This window comes from Aquarana catesbeiana, linkage group LG02 (genome assembly GCF_042186555.1).
Source record: "Aquarana catesbeiana isolate 2022-GZ linkage group LG02, ASM4218655v1, whole genome shotgun sequence".
Classification (NCBI taxonomy): Eukaryota; Metazoa; Chordata; class Amphibia; order Anura; family Ranidae; genus Aquarana; species Aquarana catesbeiana.
The window spans coordinates 208,470,166-208,488,401 of record NC_133325.1 but is presented as its reverse complement, the minus strand read 5'-3'; positions in this window follow the sequence as shown (position 1 = coordinate 208,488,401).

The window sequence follows — 18,236 nt, the reverse complement described above, 5'->3', positions numbered from 1 at the left end:
AATACGCTAAACCCACACCACCAAGTTTGTGAGTAAACTCGCACCTCACACATTGTGTTTTCCCTGTTGGCATGTTGAACACCACTACAGTGCTTACACTTTCCCCAGAGCTGTTACCTTTTCACCTGTCTGAGCCCCCCTATGGATGCTTTGCTGGGGTCTCTTTTTTTTTTTTCTTTGAGGTTCTATAGACACCTTCTGGGCAGTATCCTGCAGTTATGCTTGTGACATAAAATATTGCTTTACAGTTCACTCTCCTTAATCTGGCACACGGCTACCTAATGTTGTGCACTCTGTACACAATACCTCTATACCGTTTACATTCCAGAGAGGCCTTCCTACCATTGACGCTATGCAGTAATGTGCTTGGCCATGGCACTTGCCCTTTGTTTTTGTCCCCTGTGTTTTTGCTCTCCCTCAGGTCTGGACTGTAAGCTGAAGAACCACGTGTACAACTTCCTCGACCTCAGGGAGGGTTTGATGACCCATGGACTCACATCAGGTTTTCTTTCTTCAGTTTATGTTGTCACCTTTCTTCTACCCGGTTCTAACCCGAAGCAGGCACGTTAAAGTGCACTAGAGTTACCATGGTAGATGTTGTGTTTTGCGGTTGTGTGTTATTAATGTTTGGAAGTAATGAACATCATTTGCATCCTTCACAATAATATGTAATATTTGCTCCGTTGTGCCCCGGAATACTGTGACGACATGTTGGATATATGTAGTTGGTAATCACTGATTCTCTTTGTGATCTGTAGAAGTCCGCAGAGTATGGGCAGAGTATGGGCACCTGCCGACAGAGGTAGACATGTAACTGGGCAGCAAGATGGAATCCTTTGGGAGGAGATGTCAGGGTTCCTTGTATGGACCGTTTTATAATCAAAGACTACCCACCTCTGACTCCAAGGGGCGGATGCACGGAAAAGTCTATTGACCTGCCACGCTACTTGGGGCCCTGACATCTCCAGCTACAGCATCTTCACATCAACACCCAGATTGGACGGCTCAGCTTCTAGTCCCCTGGGACTCAACTTGGCACTGTTTTAAGCTGGGTGCTCCTCACACAGGTCATAGACATAAGTGGAAATTCGGGCACCTACAGGGCAGTCTGTTTACGGTCTGACCTACGGGCAACGGGATCATTATACCTTGACCCACGCCCCGCATTTGATGAAGCCCAATGGGATGCAGACCCTGGAGGGGTCCAATTTCCACATTTACTATTCCTACTAAACGTCCTCCTTTCTATTCTCAAACCTGAATTGGTAAGTCTAATAATAGGCCCATTATCTACAGAAGGAGTCATCTCTCGGCCCCTCTTCTCGAACACTTGTGTTACTTTAGTTAGTTATACGCTGATATACAAAGTTACTGATTCAATGAATGTTAGCCCTGGTTTGTCGATGTTGATTATACTCTGGTACTAGTCTCATAACCCCAACTCAGGGAGGCAGGTTCCCCTTGGATCTAGTTCCGGCTGACCCTCCCCCTACCCCATCTTTACTCCCTCCCTTTCCAACTAGGTGGACTAGCAGGCCTGTTTCCACCTCTGGAAGTTACGTGGTGATCCTATCACCTCACTTACCTCACCTTGCTTGCCCCCCCCATTCCCCCCATTCCCCCCCTCTGGAAGTTACGTGGTGATCCTATCACCTCACTTACCTCACCTTGCTTGCTCTCCCCCCCTTCCCACCCCCCCTCTCACTTTCTCTCCTTTTCCCTTCCTACCTTTTTACCCCTTTTTCTCTGTCCCTACTACCCTCTCCAGCTACACATACTCCTGGGCACTGGTGAACAGGACTGCCCAAAGTCAGCCACTTTAAAAATTAAACATTTCGCACAACCCATAACGCTCAGCTCCCCGCTCTCTTAGGATTTATTCTCTTAACGCCAAAGGATTGAACATTCCAGAAAAACGCGGCAGTGTCCTTGCAGAGGCACACCGGCTTAGAGCTCAGGTCCTTTTTATCCAAGAGACACACTTTAAAACTGGGGCAACACCGCGCTTCCATAACGACCGATATCCCACGGCCTATCATGCCACATGTTCAGACTCTAAAACAAAGGGAATCTCCATTTTAATCTCTAAAACATTAACATTTGACACTAAAGACCAAATGCTAGACCCAGAGGGTAGGTTCATCTTCCTGAAAGGTTTGTGGAGAAATAGACCAGTGACGCTAGCCAACATTTACTGCCCTAACACCGGGCAAGTCACATTTATGCAGGAAGTTATTGCGAAACTCACACTTTTCAAAACGGGATTGCTAATCTTAGGGGGCGATTTCAACGTACCACTAGACCTCTTAACAGATACCTCAACTGGGACCTCCTCTCTTCCACCCATGCCAAATTAAGCACCAACTTGCGTCCCTGAGATTACATGACACCTGGAGAACCCTCTACCCCAGAGATAGGGACTACACCTTTCCCCCCCCCCCACACAAAAGGTACTCACGGTTGGACTACCTGTTTGTGACACAGGCGGATCTTCCATACCTTCATAGTGCCAACATAGAGAGCATGACAATATCTGACCATCATCCAATCACTGCCACTTTGCGATTTCCTGAGATAGTCACCTCCACCAAAATTTGGAAATTAGATGCATCTCTTCTTGCAGACCCTGGAGACTTGGGAAATCTTAGACAGGAGCTGAGGGCCTTCTTTCTCTGCAATGACACGCCAGAGGTCTCCCCCATGACGCAGTGGGAGGCCCATAAGTGTGTCATCAGAGGCCTCCTATTGTCGGCTTCAGCGCAGAGAAAGAGGGAACAACAAGCACTGGTTCTCACACTATCTGATAAGATATGCACCCTAGAGGCCCAGCACAAACGCACACTAGCACTGGCAACAGCACAGGAGTTAACAGAAACGCGCACCCTTTTACGAGAGGAACTCTCCTAAAGGGTACATGAATGTACTATCTTGACGCAAAAACTGTTCTATGAACACAGTAATAAGCCAGGTAGGTTGCTGGCTAGAGCCACTCAACAACGTAAACTAGCCACCACGATCCACCACATTGTGGACCCCTCAGGTTCGATAATTGCAAAAAATGAAGACATTACTCACCAATTCCATTCCTTTTACACTAGGCTGTATAACCTGTGATCGGGAGATACTGATCATGCTGCGCAGTTGAGCTGTCAGAAACTGATTTCAGACTTCCTGAGTGAACATTGCCCCTCTGCCTTGTTGGTGGATGATTCACAAGTCCTAGAGCCCCCACTGACTCTAGAGGAATTCCTAGCGGCCCTCAAATCTATGAAACCAGGCAAGAGTCCAGGCCCTGACGGCTTCACTGCACTGTATTATAAAACCTTCCCGGACATCCTGGCACCACGTTTTCTTAAAGCTTTTAACTCACTTGCTACTGTTCCCTACAATTCTGAAAGACTTCTGGAAGCTTATATTTCGGTCGTCCCCAAGGAGGGTAAAAACCCCTCCAATGTAGCTAGCTATCGCCCAATCTCCCTCCTTATTGTAGACATCAAGCTCTTTGCCAAAATTTTGGTGAACCGCTTACCCCACCACATAACTACGTGGATAGGCCTAGACCAAGTGGGCTTTGTCCAGGGAAGGGAAGCCAGGGACAATACCATTAAAGCCCTGAACTTGCATGCCTGGCTTACTACCTCTCAGTGGGAGGGCTTCTTCCTGGCAATTAATGCGGAGAAGGCGTTCGACAGAGTGGCCTGGGATTATATGGATGCCATCTTGATCTCTTTGGGGCTTAAAACCCGCATGCGGGCATTGATACTCTCACTATACGCTAATCCCAGCGCTCGGGTCAAGGTCAATGGCCATCTGTCGGACGCCTTCTCCATCCAAAACGGAACCAGGCAGGGGTACTCCCTGTCCCCCCTACTCTATATACTTACATTAGAACCCCTATTACGCTGCATACGAGCCAACCCAGATGTTAAGGGAATTCAGGCACAGGAACGTGAATTTAAGATCACAGCATTTGCGGACAATATTATGCTTTTCCTCTCCTCACCGCTGGCATCCTTGCACAATCTCCTACATACGCTTGAACATTTTAAACTCCTATCTAACTTAAAAATAAACTATTCCAAATCGTTTGTGCTAAATATTTCCCTACCCATGGAACTGGTCGAGCAATGTCAACGTACTTTCCCCTTTCATTGGAAAACGGGAGCCATAACCTACCTGGGAATCAAACTCCCCACTGATCTAACAGAACTCTACAATAGAAACTTTCAGTCAGAACTTCATAATATACGCCAAGATCTCCAAAAGTGGGATAAACTGAACATCTCCTGGTTTGGAAGAGCGTCTATCCTTAAAATGACAGTTCTACCCCGGCTTCTATATAAAATACAAACCTTGCCTATTCGTCTGCCACCCTCCTTCTTCAGACTGTATAAGACCATGTGTAGGACTTTTCTCTGGCGTAAGAAACTCCCAAGGATAAGTTGGTCGAAAATGGTGCTTCCTAAAGGAGTGTAGGAATTGGCCTTCCTGATCTCCAACGCTATTATCAAGCGATCCAACAAGCGCGAATCGTCGTTTGGCGTCTACATAACCAATGCAAAGACTGGGTATCTTTAGAGTGCCTCGTGACCAAGACAGATCTATGTCATGCTCCCTGGCTGTCCAGAAGACATGTTTTGCCAATAGCCCTTACTCATCCCCTGGTAGGAGCCACCCTACAGGAATTCGAGAGGGCATGCGCGGTACATTCAGTCTCAGCTAAACTCTGCCCTATCACTCTGAATGGCCGCACACAGAGATGCTAGCGAAACACCCCCACAAATTTAGAGTCACTCTGCACTCGCTCAACACCTCAATGCCATGTCATCTCCACGCTTTACCCGTCACTGTTTGAGGAGCCATCCGCACTTCTACATGCGGAGTGTTCCTTCTGGGAATCGGTCCTGGGCTCGGAGATAGACAGGGAGAACTGGTGCCGCGTCCACCTCTTCATTCACAAAGGGTCCTTGAATGTATCGGTTCAGGAGAACGGATATAAATTAAAAACCCGATGGTATAGAACACCGGACTTGGTGCACAAGTTCTCCCCCTCTATCCCTGACCTGTGCTGGCGGTGTGGTGTGAAGACGGGCACATTCCTCCATATTTGGTGGGATTGCCCGTCACTTCAGCCATTCTGGTGCAAAGTTCATGAGCTGACAACGCAAGTATCATCACTCTCGAGAGAGTTTGACCCGGCGCAGTATCATTTACACCTAACTAAACTTCCTAAAAAACATTATCATAAGTCGATTGCCATGCACTTGATTCATGCTGCAAGGATGAGCATACCGACCCATTGGAGGTCCACATCTCCCCCTTCTGTCTCTGAGTGGTTTAACAAAATAAATTGTGTCGCCGAGATGGAGGAGCTGATACATACTGCCTTGGATAACATCTCCAAATTTACGAATACCTGGGAACCCTGGATTACTTTCAGAAATTCCCAATTATACCAAGATCTCAAGTCGGCATCGAAATAACCCCTAACTGATGTGCCTTCACTCCTGCTTTTAAAGCCTAACTTAAATTCAAACCTAATTGTGATAAATTTAAGGGTAGTGAGCCCTACAAACTGGAGAGGGTAGTTGGTGAAGACCTCACCCCTCTCCTAATCTGCATTCCTCCCTATTTTCTCCCCCCCTCTTTCTTTTGTTTTTTTTTCCTCTCCCTTTCCTTCTTCTCTCCCCTCCCCCTTTCCCCCTTTTGCTTGCTACCCCCCACATAATCTTTTGCCCCATTGACTTTCCCTTCTTCTTTCCTATATTACCCTTTGAGAATGTATATTCCTAAGCAATGTAGTCACATCAGATTCTTTGCTCATAGTTTGGAAATACAGTTATCTTATTTCACTATAGCTCTTTGTGTGTAATTGTATATGCAGATGTGCATTACCTATACAGGATCACCGAGCTATGTTGTATATGTTATGATTGTATTTGGCTTTCCTTTTTTTTTCAATAAAATCTTTCAATAAAATCTGCAACAAAAAAAAGTATTTGGGGACCTGGGTCCTGCCCCAGGGGACATGGATCAATGCAAAAAAAAGTTTTAAAAGCGGACGTTTTTCGGGAGCAGTGATTTTAATAATGCTTAAACAAGTGAAACAATAAAAGTGTAATATTCCTTTAAATTCTGTAACTGGGGGTGTCTATAGTATGCCTGTAAAGGGGTACATGTTTCCCACATTTAGAACAGTCTGACAGCAAAATGACATTACACATAAAAGTTCATTGATAAAAACAGCATGGGATTTCCCCACGGGGAACCCCAAACCACAATTTTTTAAAAAAAGGCATGGGGTCCCCCTAAATTCCATACCAGGCCCTTCAGGACTGGTATGGATATTAAGGGGAACCCCGCGCCAAAATAAAATAAAAAAATGGCATGGGGGTCCCCCTCAAAATCCATACTAGACCCTTCAGGTCTGGTATGGATTTTAAGGGGAACCCCGGCCAATTTTTTTTTAAAAATGGCGTGGGGTCCCCCCAAAAATCCATACCGGACCCTTATCGGAGTACCTGGCAGGCCACAGGATAAGAGGGGGGACGAGAGAGCACCCCCCCTCCTGAACCGTACCAGGACACATGCCCTCAACATTGGGAGGGTGCTTTGGGGTCCCCCCAAAGCACCTTGTCCCCATGTTAATGGGGACAAGGGCGTCATCCCCGCAACCCTTGCCCGATGGTTGTGGGGGTCTGCGGGTGGGAGGCTTATCGGAATCTGGAAGCCCCCTTTAACAAGGGGACCCCCAGATCCCGCCCCCCATGTGAAATGGTAAGGGGGTACAAAAGTCCCCCTACCATTTCACAATAAAAGTGTCAAAAATGTTAAAAATGACAAGAGACAGTTTTTGACAATTCCTTTATTTAAAGTCTTCTTCTTTCCATCTTCTTTCTTCTATCTTCTATCTTCCTTCGCTTTCTTCCTCCAACTTCTTCTTCCTCTGGTTCTTCCTCCGATCCTTTGCTTCTTGCTCCTGTGTTCTCGTCCGGCATCTTCCTCCGCAGCGTCTTCTTCCCTTCTTCGTTCTCAGGTGGCTCCACATCCATGATGGGAGGCTCCCGAGATCATGGATGCAGAGTGGCCCAGGAACGAAGAAGAGAAGAACTTTTGTACCCCCTTACCATTTCACACAGGGGGCGGTATCTGGGGGTCCCCTTGTTAAAGGGGGCTTCCAGATTCCGATAAGCCCCCCCGCCTGCAGACCCCCACAACCACTGGGCAAGGGTTGTGGGGATGAGGCCCTTGTCCCCATCAACATGGGGACAAGGTGCTTTGGGGAGGACCCCAAAGCACCCTCCCAATGTTGAGGGCATGTGGCCTGGTACGGTTCAGGAGGGGGGTCACTCTCTTATCCCCCCTCTTTTCCTGCAGCCTGCCAGGTTGCGTGCTCTGATAAGGGTCTGGTATGGATTTTTGGGGGGACCCCATGCCATTTTTTTTTAAATTTTGGCACGGGGTTCCCCTTAAAATCCATACCAGACCTGAAGGGTCTGGTATGGATTTTGAGGGAGACCCCCACGCCATTTTTTTTTTAATTTTGGCGCTGGGTTCCCCTTAATATCCATACCAGACCTGAAGTGCCTGGTATGGAATTTAGGTTGACCCCCATGCCTTTTTTTTTTTATTTTGGTTTGGGGTTCCCCTGTGGGGAAATCCCATGCCGTTTTTATCAATGAACTTTTATGTGTATTGTCGGACCGACAATTCATTAATAGCCGCAAGTAGTTTTAAATTACTTTTTTTCTTTGAAATGTCATTTTGCTGTCAGACTGTTCTAAACATGGGAAACATGCGCCCCTTTACAGGCATACTATAGACACCCCCCAGGTACGAAATTTAAAGGAATATTATACTTTTATTGTTTCACTTTAAGCATTATTAAAATCACTGCTCCTAAAAAAACGGCCATTTTTAAAACTTTTTTGCATTGATCCATGTCCCCTGGGGCAGGACCCAGGTCCCCAAACACTTTTTATGACAATACCATGCATATAAACCTTTAAAATTAGCACTTTTGATTACTCATGGTCGAGTTCCATAGACTTTAATGGTGTTCGCGTGTTCGAACAAATTTTTTGCCTGTTCACATATACTGGTGCGAATCGAACAGGGGGGTGTTCAGCTCATCCCTGAGAACAAAACTGGCTTAATAACTATGTCTGAGTATAAGCTAACAAATAAAAACCTTATGAGAGAAATATAACTGGGACCAGAGTCCAAAAAATTAGCTTAGTCCTTAACTTAGAAGTTTAAGTGAGGATTTACATATTATAACTAATAAACTTAAAATAAGAGGCTGTGACCCAATGATTTATAATAAAGGACATACTATGAAGTATGTATTTAGTCATTGGGAACAAAAAGGAGGCATAAACTGCCTAAAAAAACCCAAAAAATGTATATATATAAATTGTAGTTATGGGGAAGAGAACTATTGAGGTATCACATCAGTATATGGAATCTTCGTGGTGCTGAGGTGGAGAGGCAAAGCGACCCCTCTTGTGGGGCTGATGCTTTCCATTTTTCTCCAGGAACTGAGATGAATTGCGTGGAAAGGAAGATGAAGCTGAAGCTGAAGCTGTTCTTCTACGTGAGGTAGAAGCGTTGGGCAGGTCAGCCAGGTTATCTACCAGATGTAGATCTTGAAGGGCTTGCTGAAGTTCTTCTGGTGATCTGAAGGTGCGTTTGGAACCCTGATGACTGAAGCGAATGGAAAATGGGAAGCCCCATTGATAAGTGATGTTGTGACGCTGCAGTTCTATTAGCTGGGGTTTCATAGCACGTCTTTTGGAAATAGTAAGTTGGGAGAGGTCTGCAAATAGCTGGTAGTTATGACCCTGAAATATTAAAGCATCTTTCCCTCTTGCTGCGGCCAGAAGTTGTTCTTTTGTTTTATAATAATGAAATTTAGCAATAATATCTCGTGGAGGGCCATCTATTTTTTTGGGCATAAGGGCTTGGTGGACTCTATCCATTTCCAGGCGTTCAAGTGGTATACCTGGCTGCAACTCCTGAAATAGTGCTGTTATGGAAGATTGCAAATCTGTGATTGTTTCAGGTATGCCCCTGATTCGCAAATTAGATCTTCTGGTGCGGTTTTCATAATCCTCTAATCTTGTTTGCAGTGTTAAGTTCTCTTCCTTGAGGTATTCCATTTCTGTCATATAGTCCTGAGCAGAGTTTTCAATCACCTCAACCCTATGTTCCAGTGCTGCAGTGCAAGTTCCTAATTCTTCCTTAGTTAGGCTATTTGTTATGTGTTCAGAGGTCTGCTTTAATGCTTTTTGTAGCATTTTTTCAAATAGTTTCATGATACCTGGGGAAACAGGAGCTTCTTGTAAAGATTCCTGTGTGAAAAATAATTCTGTGTCAGACTCCTCTGGGGATACAGGCTTCAGGTATTTAGGCTCGTGAGAGTGATCTGAGGTAACGGCAGCTGAGGGGAGAGATGTCATTCTAGCCTCATCGCGGGACTGTGTATTGCCGCCTGAGGTATTTTTAACGTTTGTTCAGGTCCCCCCCAGTACCCTTTTCATTCCCAGGTGGTCTTACAAATATTTAGAAGTTAATGAGAAGTGCCGGGATTCAGAAATGCCGGCGGGCTGTCTGTAAATGGCGGCTTTTCTCCCGTCACGGAGTGGAGCTCTAATAAAGCATTACCGTTCCGTCAGGCTCTGCGCATGCACCCTCTTTCTTCTTTCCAACTCACTTTTGTTGCCAGTAGTTTAGACATTAATGGCTGTTCATTGAGTTATTTTGAGGGACAGCAAATTTACACAAGCTGTTACACAAGCTGTACACTCAATACTTTACATTGTAGCAGTGTCATTTCTTCAGTGTTGTCACATAAAAAGATATAATAAAATATTTACAAAAATGTGAGGGGTGTTTGTGAGATACTGTAGGTGAACGCCTATTAGTAAATGTCAAGTCAGGATATTTACTTGGGATGAGCCCGATGTTCGAGTCGAACGTAAGTTCGGCTCGAACATCGGGTGTCTGCCTGTTCCTTGAACAGCGAACATTATGTGATGTTCACGGCAAATTCGAAAGCCGCGGAACACCCTTAAAGTTTATGGGACACTAACATGAAGAATCAAAAATGCTCATTTTAAAGGTTTATATGAAAGTTATTGTCATAAAAAGTGTATGGGGACACGGGTCCTGCAAAAAAAGTTAAACAATAAAAATAAAATATTCCTTTAAATATCATGCCTGGGGGGTGTCCTTAGTATGCCTGTAAAGTAGCGCATTTTTCACGTGTTTAGAACAATAGCACAGAAAAATGACATTCTTAAGGAAAAAAAGTAATTCAAAACTGCTCACGGCTGTAATGAATTGTCGGATCCCGGCAATACAGATAAAAATCATTGGATAAAACGGCATGGATTCCCCCCCCAGTCCATTACCAGGCCCTTTGGGTCTGGTATGAATATAAAGGGGAACCCATCACCAAAATATTTTAACAAATGCGTGGGGTTCCCACCAAAATCCTGGGGCCCTTCAGGTCTGGATTTTAAAGGGAACCCTGCGCCAAAATAAAAAAATGGTGTAGGGGTCCCCCCAAAATCCATACCAGACCCTTATCCAAGCATGCAACCTGGCAGGCCACAGGAAAACCGGGGGGGACGAGAGAGCTCCCCCCTCCTGAACCGTACCGGGCCACATGCCCTCAACATGGGGAGGATGCTTTGGGGTCGTCCCAAAGCAAGCTGTCCCCATGTTGATAGGGACAAGGGCCTCATCCCCACAACCCTTGCCCAGTGGTTGTGGGGGTCTGCAGGCGGGGGGGCTTATCAGAATCTGGAAGCCCCCTTTAACAAAGGGACCCCAGATCCCGCCCCCCCATGTGAATAGGTATTGGGTACATTGTACCCCTACTGATTCACCAAAAAAGTGTCAAAATGTAAAAAATGATAACAGACAGCTTGGGACAAGTGCTTTATGAAAAAAAAAAAGACCCGCAACAACTCTGCAACCATGGGAGGCTCCCGCCAACTGAATCCTCTTAGCGATGACAGCTGTTATATAGCTGAGGGCGGGGCCACCCGGTGACGTAAATGGTTGACCCTGCCCCTTCTGATGTCACATGAGTATTGTGGCAGGACAGCATGTCTGTGTGTATGTATATATACTTAATTAGTAATATACAGTATTTCTATAGGGCCATCAGTTGGTGAAGTAGTTTACTATATATATAGATATATATACAGTGCCTTGCAAAAGTATTCAGAAATTAAAAACTGATAATTGGCATGTGCATATGTATTCACCCCCTTTGTTATGAAGCCCATAAAAAGCTCTGGTGCAACCAATTACTTTCAGAAGTCACATAATTAGTGAAATTATGTCCACCTGTGTGCAATCTAAGTGTCACGTAATCTGTCATTACATATACATATCTTTTTGAAAGGCCCCAGAGGCTGCAACACCTAAGCAAGAGGCACCACTACCCAAACACTGCCATGAAGACCAAGGAACTCTCCAAACATAAGGGACAATGTTGTTGAGAAGTACAAGTCAGGGTTAGGTTATTAAAAAAATATCCAAATCTTTGATGATCCCTAGGTACATCATCAAATCTATCATAACCAAATGGAAAGAACACGCCACAACAGCAAACCTGCCAAGAGATGACTGCACACCAAAACTCACAGACTGGGCAAGGAGGGCATCAATCAGAGAGGCGGCATAGAGACCTAAGGTAACCCTGGAGGAGCTGCAGAGTTCCACAGCAGAGACTGGAGTATCTGTACATAGGACGAGAATAAGCCATACGCTCCATAGAGTTGGATTTTATGGCAGAGTGGCCAGAAGAAAGCCATTACTTTCAGCAAAAAAACAAAATGACACGTTTTGAGTTTGCAAAAAGCACGTGGGAGACTCCCAAAATGTAGGGAGGAAGATGCTCTGGTCTGATGAGACTAAAATTGAATTTTGTGGCCATCAAAGAAAATGCTATTTCTGGCGCAAACCCAACACATCACATCACCCAAAGAACACCATCCCCGCAGTGAAACATGGTGGTGGCAGCATCATGCTGTGGGGATGTTTTTCAGCAGTCGGGACTGGGAAACTGGTCAGAGTTGAGGGAAAGATGGATGGTGCTAAATACAGGGATATTCTTGAGCAAAACCTGTACCACTATGTGTGTGATTTAAGGCTAGGACGGAGGTTCTCCTTCCAGCTGGACAATGACCCCAAACACACTGCTAAAGCAACACTTGAGTGGTTTAAAGTGAAACATGAAAATGTGTTGGAATGGCCTAGTCAAAGCTCAGACCTCAATCCAATAGAAAATCTGTGGTCAGACTTAAAGATTGCTGTTCACAAGCGCAAACCATCCAACTTGAAGGAGCTGGAGCAGTTTTGCAAAGAGGAATGGGCAAAAATCCCAGTGGTAAGATGTGGTTAGCTCATAGAAACTTATCCAAAGCAACTTGAAGCTGTGATAGCCGCAAAAGATGGCTCTACAAAGTATTGACTTTATGGGGGTGAATAGTTATGCACATTGACTTTTTCTGTTATTTTGTCCTATTTGTTGTTTACTTTACAATAAAAAAAAAAAATCTTCAAAGTTGTGGGCATGTTCTGTAAATTAAATTATGCAAATCCTCAAATAATCCATGTTAATTCCAGGTTGTGAGGCAACAAAACACGAAAAATAGGGGGGTGAATACTTTTGAGATTTTATGTGATAGACCAACACAAAATGGCACATAATTGTGAATTGGAAGGAAAATGATAAATGGGTTTAAAATTTTATTAAAGATAAATATGTGAAAAGTGTGGCGCACATTTGTATTCAGCCCCCCTGAGACAACACTTTGTAGAACCACCTTTTGCTGCAATTACAGCTGCAAGTCTTTTTGGGGATGTCTCTACCAGCTTTGCACCTCTAGAGAGTGAAATTTTACCCATTCTTCTTTGCAAAATAGCTCAAGCTCTGTCAGATTGGATGGAGAGCGTCTGATCTAAACCATTCCATTGTAGCTCTGGCTGTATGTTTAGAGTCGTTATCCTGCTGGAAGGTGTACCTCCACCCCAGCCAAGTCTTTTGCAGACTCTTATGCCGTGTACACACGGCCAAACTTTTCGACCAAACTTGTCCAACGGAAAAAAAATCCATCGGACAATTCGACTGTGTGTGGGCTTCATCGGACCTGCAGCGGACCTTTTCTGTTAAAAATGTGACAGACTTTAGATTTAGAACATGTTTCAAATTTTTCCGACAGACTCGAGTCCGGTCGAAAAATCCATTCGTCTGTATGCTAGCCCGACGGACAAATACCGATGCTAGAGCAGCTATTGGCTACTGGCTATGAACTTCTTTATTCTAGTCAGGTCATACATCATCACAGTCAAATCTGTTGGACTTTGGTGTGATTGTGTGTAGACAAGTCCGATTCGACGGAAGTCCATCAAAAAGTCAGTCGAAAGTCCATCGAAAAGTCTGACATGACTCAGTCCGTCGAAAGTCCGGTCGTGTGTACACAGCATAACAGGTTTTCTTCTAAGATTGCCCTGTATTTAGCTCCATCCATCTTCCCATCAACTCTGACCAGCCTCCCTGTCCCTGCTGAAGAAAAGCATCTCCATGGCATGATGCTGCCACTACCATGTTTTATGGCAGGAATGGTGTGTTCAGCCTGATGTGCAGTGTATATCCTCGTACACACGATTGGATTTTCCGAGGGGAATTGTGTGTTGACAGACTGTTGGCCTAAAATCTGACCGTTTGTACGCTCCATCGGACAATTGTTGTTGGATTTTCCGTTGACAAATGTTGGATGGCAGGTTTATAAATTTTCCGCAGACAACGGTCTGTTGTCAGATTTTCCGATCGTGTGTACACAAGTCCATCAGACAAAAGTCGAAAGTACAAACATGCATGCTCGGAATCAATGCTCACCAAACACAACATTAGCAGAAGGTGCCCAAAGGGTGGCACTAAAGAGCCGAAAAGCCACATAGTACATGTTCGGGTTTGTTGGCCGAAAAGTGTGTGCCGTTTGTATGCAAGACAAGTTCATGGCCAACGCCCCTTAGACAAAAGTCTGAAGCTTTGTCTACAGAAAATCCAATCATGTGTACGAGGCTTTCGCTTTACATCACACAGTGGGGTTTATTTTACTAAAGGCACATCCACTTTGCATTATAGGTGCAGTCGCTGTAGATCTGAGGGGGACATGCAAGGAAAATAAAAAATAGCATTTTTGCTTGTACATGTTTGGATGATAAAATCATCAGAGCTTCCCCTCATTTCAGATCTTTCCCTCAGATCGAAAGTGACTGCACTTCCAAGTGCTCTTGTAGTGCAAAGTGGATTTGCCTTTAGTAAATAAACACCATAGCGTTTTGCTTTGAGGCCAAAAGTTAAATTTTTGTCTCATCTGACCATAGTACCTTCTACATGTTTGCTGTGCCCCCCACATGGCTTCTCCCAAACTGCAAATGGGACCTCTTATGGCTTTCTTTCAACAATGGCTTTCTTCTTGCCACTCTTCAATAAAGGGCAGATTTTTGCAGTGCACAACTAATAGTTGTCATTTAGGCAGATTCTCCTACCATAGCTATGGATCTCTACAGCTCCTCCAGAGTTACCATGGGCCTCTTGGCTGCTTCTCTAAATACTGCTCTCCTTGCCTGGCCTGTCAGTTTAGGTGGACAGCCATGTCTTGGTAGGCTTGCAGTTGTGCCATACTTTTTCTATTCTCAGATGATGGATTGAAAAGTGCTCCATGAGATGTTTAAAGCTTGGGATATTTTTTTATAACCTAACCCTACTTGGCCCTTCCTTGGCCTTCATGATGCTGCTTGTTCATTAAGGTTCTTTAACAATCCTCAGAGGGCTTCACAGAACAGCTGTATTTATACTGAGATTAAATTACACACAGGTGACTCTATTTACTAATTAGGTGACTTCTGCAGGCAAATGGTTCCATTAGATTTTAGTTAGGGGTATCAGAGTAAAGGGGGCTGAATACAAATGCCACACTTTCCAGATATTTATTTGTAAAAACATTTTGAAAACCATTTATCATTTTCCATTCACTTCACAATTATGTGCTACTTTGTGTTGGTCTATCACATAAAATCCCCAAAAAATACATTTAGGTTTTTGGTTGTAATATGACAAAATGTGGAAAATTTCAAGGGGTGTGAACACTTTTTTCAATATATTCAGAAACGATTTGCCTTTATTTACAAATTAATTGGTGTTCCTGGGATTGCAACTGGTGATTTCAAAAACGAAGGCGCAGGTTGACATATTGAACACTTACCTATCCACCAGCTGAATTCAATGTTCTAATAAATTCAGTTTTGGAGTTGTTAAAGGTTTTTTTTTTTTCTTTGGGGGGGAGGCTATTTTAATTTAATTCCTTGCATGTGTGCAGAGTAAAATGTTTATTTTGTAGACTATTATAGCTTTATCTATTTGTATGGGTGTTAACAATACATTCCACTTGAGGAAAAAAAGTTTTATTGATCCAAGACACAACAAATACATAAATAGTTCTGCATTTATGCTTTTATTTGGACAGTAGCAACATGATTAGGTACATCCATTTACGTATGCAAAAACTATTTATTACATTATTACATTACATTACAACAGGCTTAGAAGGGCACTGCTGTCAGGGCTGGGCTCAGCCCTCCCTTCTCTGAGCTGGCCGCTCAGCTGTTGGCTAATTGCCAGCTCCTATCTCTCCAAAGTGTCTCACCTGTTGATGATATCCTGCTCGCCAGTCCTGCTTACTTAAGCAGTCTAGCCCAGATGATCTCTGCCTACGCCTTGGTCACATCTCTAGAGACACTCTCCTGTGTTCCTGTTAAAGACTTGCTTGCCTGACATTAACTGTACTTCTGTCTCAGTCTGATTCATGGTTTCTGACACCTGCTCATAGAAGCTTACCAGGGCTGATCCTAGGGTCACAGATGCCTGGGTGCAGAAATATTTCTGGCACCCCCACATGGGCATGGTCATCTTACCAACTCCTCCCCTTTACAAATGTTTCTCAAACACAGAGATGCTCCCCTTAGAAGTCTTCGTTACCTTGGGGTCCTCCCATGATCTCTTAACAATAAAGAAAATACAGGAAGAGAGTACACTAATGAGACCTGGAGGGGAGTCTTTCTGATGCACACACAGAGGGCTGTCTGTTAGAAAAAGCCCCAGACATAATACGGTCAAAGACTGCAGACATGATGCAAAAGGTGATCAGAGACTGCAGACATGATATAAGAGACAGTTAGAGACTGCAGACATTATAGAAGAGATGGTCAGAGACTGCAGACATTATACAAGAGATGGTCAGAGACTGCAGATATAATACAGGAGATGGTCAGAGACTGCAGTTCCTATGGACGTTAGTAGATAATGGCCGATCGGCCCTCTCATCTGACCCAACGATACAGCAATGGTTCCTCTGATCAGGAGTCAGCTCACTCTGAATAGCCCATGGCGACTCTGCTGGGTAACACCCAGATCTGTATTCCTGCAATGACTCCATTCCTTTCTCCGCCAGGGATGGCGCTAGGCTGTGTGGCTTTCCCTCTGGTGGCACAGGGCAGCGGGGTTCTCTCTTTGATGGTGTTCTCTCAACACTGCTCTCTCCTTCTGGAGTCCTGGGTGTACTTTCCTGGGTGTAGACCCCCCCAGGACAAACCACCCCCCTCCGGCAGCTAGTGTGGAGAGGACAGTGTGCAGCTGCACCGCCCAGGTGAAGAGCAGATGGAGACAGGCTTGGGCGGGAGTGAGAGACAGAGGAAGAGAACATGTCAGGCATGGACTGCCCCCCCAGCGATGTCACTGCATGGCTGGTCTCGGGCTTGAGCCTCGAAAAATACAGCGGCGGCAGTGACCTGCGGAGGGAGCCACCGCTGGACACAGAGAGGAGAAGGAGGGAGGGGAGCACTCTGGCGCTTCAGCGCAACCACCTCTCTGGCGCCTGGGTGCACTGCACCCCGCCTGGGATCATCCCTGAAGCTTACAATCTAAAAGGGATCACAACTTAACTTTCATAATGGACAGCAAGGAACAAAAGGCGCCATCAAGGGGGGACAGCCCAGGCTGCTTTGGCTTCTGTACGAGGCAACTTTCTAGGTCTGGAGCCTGAAGGGGGGCGGAGGCAGAGAGAAGACTGGGTGCTGTGATCTCCAGCAATTAAAAAAAAACTGTCTCAAGACAAACGGACTCTTTGTTCACTTTCGCCGCCGTGCCGCCGCCGTGCAGTAATCTTAACAGTCACGGCTATATCAATCCACCAGTGCCAGCCCTGTGCTTGCTACTCACAGCTGACACTTGTAAACGCATGAGCTTGGTTCCTCTGTCTCTAAGCCAAGTGACAGCACTGCTCTCCCAGGAGCACACACAGAAGCCTTCCAATCCTATCCCATAACAACGGAGGAGGGCAGTGGCACAAGTGGGGGAGGTACCTCAATCCAGAAATGGCCAGCGATTCCTCGTGTTTCAAAGTGCAGTTTGCAAATGACCGCCTTCGGCAGGCAAGACAGGCGGAGTGATCTGACATGCAGGGACAGAGTGAGCACACTGCAGGCACCTTGCTCTCTTCTCTCCTCTAGTCTGCACAACTGCATTGTGAGAATAAGTGCAGTGTTTCCTCTGTTATGGACAGTGGCATAGCGTGAGGGGGCTGTGGCCCCAGGTGCAACATTTGGGGGTGAAATTCCATGCCAATGTGTGTAATTCTCGGCTCCGTCCTCCTAATTTCTATTTCATGTGTCCCTGCGCTCTGGCCGCCCAGCCTAAGACTGAACATGGCAGCCTGGAGCACAGGGACACAGGAGATAGAAATTAGGAGGACAAAGCTGGCCTGAGCGTGACACACACTGGCGACTAGGCGAATGGGGTTATGTGTGGTGGCAGGGTTGCTCCTGGAGTCCCGTCTCCACTTCATTGTGAGCAGCCACTGTCTTCTCCTCCTCTTCCTCCTCTTCTCCGGACCGGATCCATTTCCCCATTGTCGCAGCCAGTCTGGCAGTGTGACAGAGCAGTCAGAAGAAAAGCAGGTGGTTACACCATGTAGTGGTCAGTATAGGAATATTGTAGGGTCGTCAGTATAGGAATACTGTAGGTAGGTTAGTGTAGTGATCAGTATAGGAATCAGGTAGGTTAGTGTCGTGGTATGTGTAGGAATCAGGTCACTGTAAGGGTCAGTGTAGGAATCAGGTAAGTCAGGGTAGTGGACAGGTAGGTCAGTGACTCA